We start from the raw sequence: 7,924 nt of genomic DNA on the forward strand, positions 1-7,924 counted from the left end.
GCTCAATTATGTAGTCAGTTTTCCCCAAAAATATTTGTCTATGCTCATTTTATTCTTGTTATCAAATCCATTGCAGGGCATTGCTGTTGTCCTGTGAGGTTATTCTGTTTGTGATCTCGCTAGACAGAGAAAATGAACGATAATAATTCCTCAATAAACTCGCATTCCTAGGGTATAGTGTACTTTTCATGGGGCCGCCCCCCCCCCCACCACCTCTCTCTCTCTCTCTCTCTCTCTAAGAAGAGGAAGGGAGATTTTTTAAATCAATGCTTTGACAAGATAGAAGACATTGCAATAAGATGGTTACTAACAGTGCACATACCAATCATTAGAAAGATAAGTTTTTTTCTCTTTTTTTTTTTTGGGGGGGGGGGGGTTTCAAGGAATTTACCATTCCAAATTTTCTTTGGAAGTAACCTATTACCTAGATGTATTATTTCCTTGAATCACTGTACTTTTTTAAGTCTTCACTCGTCCTAAAATAGATTTAGTTCAAGTAAACATCGAATTCCGCTCCCCCAACAAGAACAATCTAACAACAATCAAAATAAAAGGTCGCATACATTTGCAATGTATCTGCTGGCAAAGAGAAAAATGAAATGTACTCAGAAACAGCATAACACGCAACGCATAAACAAATTACGATATTATTGAAAACAGGTCTTCACTTGTTTAATAGCATCAGGATATCCCATCGTGGTTAAAAGTATAAAATTATCGACAGATTATGTTATTAAAGTATTAATGTCATAATCAGACTATCATATTCATCTTCCCTCTCTGTGCAGCAACTTTTTATGTAAACACCATGTAAGATTTTCCATTCCCACTGGTAATTGGCTCCACGTCGACTGCCTTGCTTGCTTTTCAAACACAAGTTATAGCGCCTTGAATTAAAGCTAACTGGTTATACCTATCTGTCTCCATGATCACATTATTTTTTTTTTTCACATGAATTAAAAACAAAACTTGGAACGCATTCTTGTCTATGTTTCAGCAACAGATCTTCAGTCAGTATCTACATGCTATAAAATTTCATGTTGATCAGCAGTACTGATTTTCCAGTATATTCTGTTATAGACAGAAAAAGAGCAGGAAGTCGGGAAATGCTTTCCGGAATGAAAAACGGCCATTATTTGTTTTATGATTAAATCCTTCTTAACCCCTATACTTTGTCCTGCTCAAATTTTTAGAAACATTGCAGATCAACCGCTCCGGAGTACCGCGACAAGGAGCATTTGAAAGTTTGCCGAGTTTACCGCAAGTTGTAAACTAAACTTTTCCGGCATGCCTTTAATGGACACAAGGCGGTTAGTAGTTCAGCAATTTTTTAAAACCATTTCTTGATATAAATCATTTCTCTGTCATGTAAATCAGGGTTTGTGGCAGAGTGCTTTCTCTTTCTCCGGGATGTATGTTTTATGCTAAGGTCGTTTAAGGGTGTGCTGAATTAAATAAATGAATAAAACTCCTCTCTTCCATCAATTCATTTTGATGATTATTATATTGGTAGCCAGAATTAAATTGACCATTTCGGATTTCTTTGTACATTTAAAAAAAAAAATCTGCCGCAATTTCAGATATCAATAAGATCTACATTGCATTTTACAAGCATCAAGTATAGTACAGCATGTTTGGTGCTGTAGATGATAAATAATGATTGATGGCAGATATTGTAGAAAGACCTCTGATTTACACAGATGACATTCATGATGACAGTCCCACTTCGCTCAAACTGAAGGCATTTCAACTATTAGGAATACAATGTATCTATTATCTTCAAAACTGCTAATATTATTCATTTCCTATCATCTATACGATCTCTTGGTAAGTTTCTGCTTCAGTTCAGACAAGGAAGTCTTGTCTATTTTTTGAACGTTCAGATGCCCTTTTAACTGCCAGTAAGAATATAACTAGCTTAGATATTCCTTAAAACAGAAATAAAAAAGGAATGAGCAATCTTTAGAATCATTTGTTGCTTATGCATAAAAGGACAAAACACATAAAACGCACTGATCAAGAGAAACACATACACACACATACATATAGATATCGATGTATAAATATTTGGACTGTTCGGACGTACATGGACGGAGTCAATGACACGCAGAATGGACACAGTTAATGCAGAATGAATTTCTTTTTGTCAAGTTATTCTTACCTTAAGAATCGCTGTTTCCGATTCTCAGAAACCTTTAAGACGCCAAGGAGAGAAAAGATGAGAAAAACATCAGATCAGGAATGTGATGACAATCATAGATAAAGTGGTGGCAGAGTACATCAGATACATTCGTTGGCATGGTTGGAGGAAGAAAAAAAAATATCCGCAGGTGTTCCTGATCCAAAGTATTCGGATATGGTGCTGCGCATGCGTAGTTATCACTTTCTCCACAGAAACTTGATAATTCACTAACGTGACACAAGACAAACTTCAGTTTTTCCAGGTGGAAGTTGTTCTCTTATGAAAGAAATAAGAAACCATAGGATGCCAAACAAAAGTAAAGTGCTTTTTACCGTTTTTACCATTTTTTTTTCCCGCGGACTAATAGATTGACGACCAACGTACCGGGTCATAATGATGCGCTGAACAATCTTTGACGCGCATTGCGTAATTGCAATAGAGTGTGCCACTTGTATATCTATGCTGGTTATGAACTGAAAGAAACCCTAACTAAACATGCACGTTTTACCGATCGAACCGTGGAGCCTCGATCTATTTGAAAAAGTTGGCCAGGACTCTGGCGTCGTCTTGTTAAAAGATGGACATTTCAAACTTTTTCCCCTCCCTTTCTCTCTCCCTCTATTCTTTAAGTCAATTCCATGGGATTTGTTTTTGTTCGTTCTCTGAACGTCCACGTTGGTTATGATAGTAGAATTACCCGAGTGTCACAGGGGAATCTCACCGATTAGCGGATTTTCAACTCCTCGGGACGCGGGGATTCTCCCCGTGGGTTACTGGCGTCGACTCGGTTGGACGTCACGTCAATCACTGCTCTCTCGTCCCGTTCAGCTCGCGACGTCGTGCGCGACTCAACTCGAGAAATGGGCCAACTTTTTTCCCTCCCTTCTCCTTCTCAGTCTCGCCTGTCAGTCAGCTGTTTAGATTTTAATGTCCTGTGATAATTGATGTTGACCTCAAACGACAATGCCCATAACTTTGCAAGTCAAAGCTTTGGACGACTTTTCTCTGCTCGCCTTTTTTGAAAGAAAGAAGAAAAAAGGGCAGATTCTCGTTTTATTTCCGCGAATAAGAAGAAAGCGATGAAGAGAGAACTCCTGGAAGATTTCGATGCTTGGTGCATCAAAGAAAAGGACCTGTCGTCTGGTACTTGCCGAGACCGCACAGTGCAGTGGTCGAAGAGCGGGAAATGGTTCCACTGACCCCGGGCCGTGCTCCCGACCTCTCGTGCTCAAACCTCGAGGGCAAGCTCACGTCACTCAATAGCCTGGTGTTAGCTTAAAAGCAAGAAACACCAGTCAACAACTGAATCTCGGTTGTTAAGCTTTAATATTTCTTCCTGTCTAAGATTAATACATCATATGGCTTAACCAGTCATCTTTCTTTGCGACGTACAAAATGCAATAAATAGGCTTATAATACATGCTTTAAATGTGAGTGAACTCAAGGAATTTTTCACTCAGAAATGTCCGCCATGTCAAAATTTCATTCTATCACTCTGTCCTCAAAAGACGCTATCAATATTTCCGAATAGGACTTCCTGCTCAATATTTCAATTCTTTGATTCTTGGCAAACACCATCCAGTGTGTTAAAGCTCCATGGTTTGATTCCAGAGAAGCGTTCTTGTATTCTCTTAACACGGTTGTCCGACAGCTGCTTCCGTAATATACGCTTCAGCTTCAGAGAGAATTACGTCATCCCTCTTTCGAGGATCCTAAGGCAGTCAATCACTCAAATATTGGGTCAACTTGATAATCAATGCCTGAAATGAAGATTAATTTCAGACCTTTACTTGATATGCTTGCGTCTTGCTGGAGAAAGACATTCGTTATTATGAGTTTGTGGTTCCAAGACCAAACTTTTAAAGTTCTGGCCTCAACCACAAGACCAGATCGTATGATAGTCAAGTGGTGAAACCTGCCAGAAATTCGTCTCCTTCCTGCTTTGAATTTCCAGAAAACACGACATTCACCTGTCTGGCAATCCAATTGTCAGATCTTAAACCCTGGCTCCCCATTACCAACTGCTAATGATATCCCATCATTCTTTCTTGGCGCCATTTTAAATCTATTATGGCGCGATATCACTCAAGGAGAAAAATTGAAAGAGAGTGGCCAATTTGGACAAGGGTATTTTTCGGATATTGGCGACTGGAGTGTCTAGTTGGGTTTGGTCCTAGGGTCGGTTGGAATTGTTCCTGTAACAGAATACGAGCTCCCCGTCCTCGAATAGCCCGACTAGATTCCTTTATACTTTGGTCTGTGGAGCGTCGAATGGTCACTCAGGCTTGTCTAAGCGATCTGTTTCGAAGTAATTAAGTTGGAAAAAGAAGTCGCCTTACACGCGCGAGGATAGGTTTTGAAAGGTTCAGTAATCCACAGAAAATTTCGTAATAGAGGAAAAAGCTGTACCGTTACGCATCACGTGCGCGGTATCCTCATCGTATAGGCCTAAACACTCGTAAAGAAAGAAATCACAACGGAATTTAAGATTTTTTACGGAAAATTTCCACGAAAACCCTAACTTTCAACTCTTTTCACATATGTAGTCTTTCCTTTGTAATCCGATTAATGATTCGCAATCAAATGATAATTCCTTGATATTCCATTGGTTGAACACAACCCTAGCCAGATCAGATCCGAGAAAAGTAGCACGTCCGAGATTACGTCACGACTTTCGATGCACAGCGCTTGTTGGGGTCACTGTAACACGTATATCCAATAAGTTCCATTTGGAGAAAGTAGCCACAGAGTAAACCTTCACACATACACACTAAAACAATAATGATAATGTGACAAAAACAAAGTTTTGAAAGTTTGGGGCATTCAGTCGGGTGCGTAACATCCCCTCAATTTTGTCCCTGACTCCACAAGCCCCCTTTCATTTAAACGGTTATGGTAATGGTGATTGAATACCGCTACCAGCTCTTGGAGTAATTAGGGGTGTATGAGGCTCCCCATACCAAACGTCTTCTAACCGGTGCTGGTCATACAATATACGGTTTCCCAGCAAACTGGGGTTAGAGGATAAATATTTGTTTTTTCCTTTTCCGCTTTTAAGGTCGACTCTTTCCAAAGACCAGGCGAATCCCCCTCCGCCTGTTTAGATTACATTTTAATGTGCCATTATAGGGCCCCTAATCCGCAGCACTATGCTTGCCCTAAGGATCTGGTGGGGGTAATTTGCTAACAGCGTATTGAGGTTGGCTAATGGGCGGTATAGACTTTTCAATGAACGGCTCTTCATTGGGGCTCAAACATAAGTAACAGAGATTTTTTTCTCCCCCTCCCCACCCCCTTCCCCTTTTCTGGTCGTTTACCTCCTTGTGGATTTAGTCAGTCATAATATACATTTACGCCTACCCGAATCTTAGACCATGTACCCACGCTTTTTTTCAGACGTTGCTTTGGGCAGTCGGTAGCCACTCGTGGCTAAAATAAACCACACTAAACACACCTTACAAGATACACCATAATTATACAATATACACCTTATAAGATTATACAATATGCACCATACAAGATACACCATACAAGATACACTATTCAAAATAAACCAGGCAAAATAAGCCAAGCAAACTGCTACGCCATATAAATTACATTTTACAAATTACAGCACACAAAATTGTCATCTGTAAAAGCATTCTTTAGCGCACGTGTCATTCAAAACACTCATCTGTACGAAAACAAGTAAAATGAATTCTACATCTTGTTCTTTGACTCTGTTGTTGTTGATGTGCTTTGTCGCCATTAAGACTAAATAATACATTATAATATGGTTTTTCTCTGTGTGATTTTGTTTTATGAAATTTACGCATGATACAATGTACAAATGGTTGTTTATTCAAATTCATGAAATTCTTCCGTCGAGACGTGTTGGGTTTTTTTTTTTCATTTCAAACTGATTGACAACCAGTTGCAATTGGTTTCTTTGCTACAAGTTGCCACTTTTATAAAAAATGAACAGCATGCTGTGAAACAGACCATTTCTTCTTCTTCTTTTTTAACCAAGCCATAATTAAATAGAGCCTGTACCGTGATTGAGGTCTCCAACGATAATAGCCAAATTTGACTTATTATGGACCTTTTTTTTTACATAAATCATGTTAAGGGGATGGTATAGCTTTGGTTTCTCAGTATCACTCAAAAAGTTAAAAGCTAAATCCTCATCTCAACCAATACTATACCATCTCTTTAACATGATTTATAAAGAACGGTCCATAATAAGTCAAACTTTAGCTACCATCGTTGGAGACCCCTTGCAAAGTGATGCCAATATAGATAATCATTAAAATGAGTGTTTTACATTTCAATCTGTAAAATATAACATTTTCATTACTTAAAAAATAGATGTTATTTTTTTTTTTTTTTTGGGGGGGGGTCGTAAAAATTTCCTCTCGTGGAATTAGGTGTTTCCTATACAGTATTTACATATTCAATGATTGTGCATTACATCATGTGCGCATATTATAACTTTTTAAATAACTTATTGAACCTATACAGTGGATATAATAAGATATAAAGAGATCTGATAATTATAACAAAATACCTGATATAACAAACTCATTTCTTCAAACTCATGAAATTCTTCCATCAAGGTGTTTTCATTGCAATTGTTTGACAAATTGCCCTACATCGACGTAAATAAACAGTATGTGCGCCCATGACTTTTTATCACGGCTACTATTAAAACACTGATCAATTTAGTGCTTATTTACGTCGATGTGGGGCAATTTGTCAATCAATTGCCATGAAAACTCATTTCTCCGCTCCCAATTAATTTGTTTCCTTTGTTTTGTATTGTTTATTGACTACAAGCAAAATATCTTATGTAAAGAACTGTCTTGGTCCCAAGGATCTCGTTATACTGCTTTTCCACTGTACAAAATAAGAAATCTGATTACAACAAAATAGTTTCCATCAACATGATCAACAGCTTCAAAATCCGGCAATATTATTTTGCATTCCTCAGCTCTCATGAATCTAATCTCAGCTTTTCACAACTTTTGTTCGCTTTTATGATTATGGATAGCATGTTAAGAGTAGAAGAGAACGCCCAATTTATCAAAAACAGCGCATTGTAAAGCTTCCAAACATGCTCAAACCCTGTTCCACTTTAGATTGCGGTTTGATCATAATATTGAAGCGAAACATTTTGAAATCCCTTCAGCAACTCTCTCTTAATCTTTCTCTCTCATATAATTGGATATACATTGTCTATACAGCTATAGATAGATAAAGATAAATCGATAGATAGATAAATAGACAGACAGATGGATAGATAGACAGACATAGATAGATAAATAGACAGAATATAGATAGTAGATAGATAGATAGATAGATAGATAGATAGATAGGTAGATAGATAAACAGATAGATAAATAGATAGATATTAAAGTGGGATGAAATTTTACATGCGTAATACATGCACTTGACTCACTGGACCGCACAATGCGTTAGAGGGCGCATTTTTATTTCTGCCATGAAGAAGTTAAATTTTGGTCGTTCACAACTGATGCCAGAAAACAACTTCCAAATATTGGAATTGTCACAATCTGCTTAATATTCCTGTGTTCATTTGTCATCGAATCAATTTATCAAGCTTCAATATTTTCACTCAAAACATCTTTGGGCTTCCTTTGTACGTGTTAGCAGCCGAATGAATGTGATTACTTGGCTATGATGTACTTGGTATTCGGATACTGCTGCTTCTCTATTCTTGGTGTTCATTGTTCATCTTATACA

Source organism: Diadema setosum, chromosome 12, assembly GCF_964275005.1.
Source record: "Diadema setosum chromosome 12, eeDiaSeto1, whole genome shotgun sequence".
Classification (NCBI taxonomy): domain Eukaryota; kingdom Metazoa; phylum Echinodermata; class Echinoidea; order Diadematoida; family Diadematidae; genus Diadema; species Diadema setosum.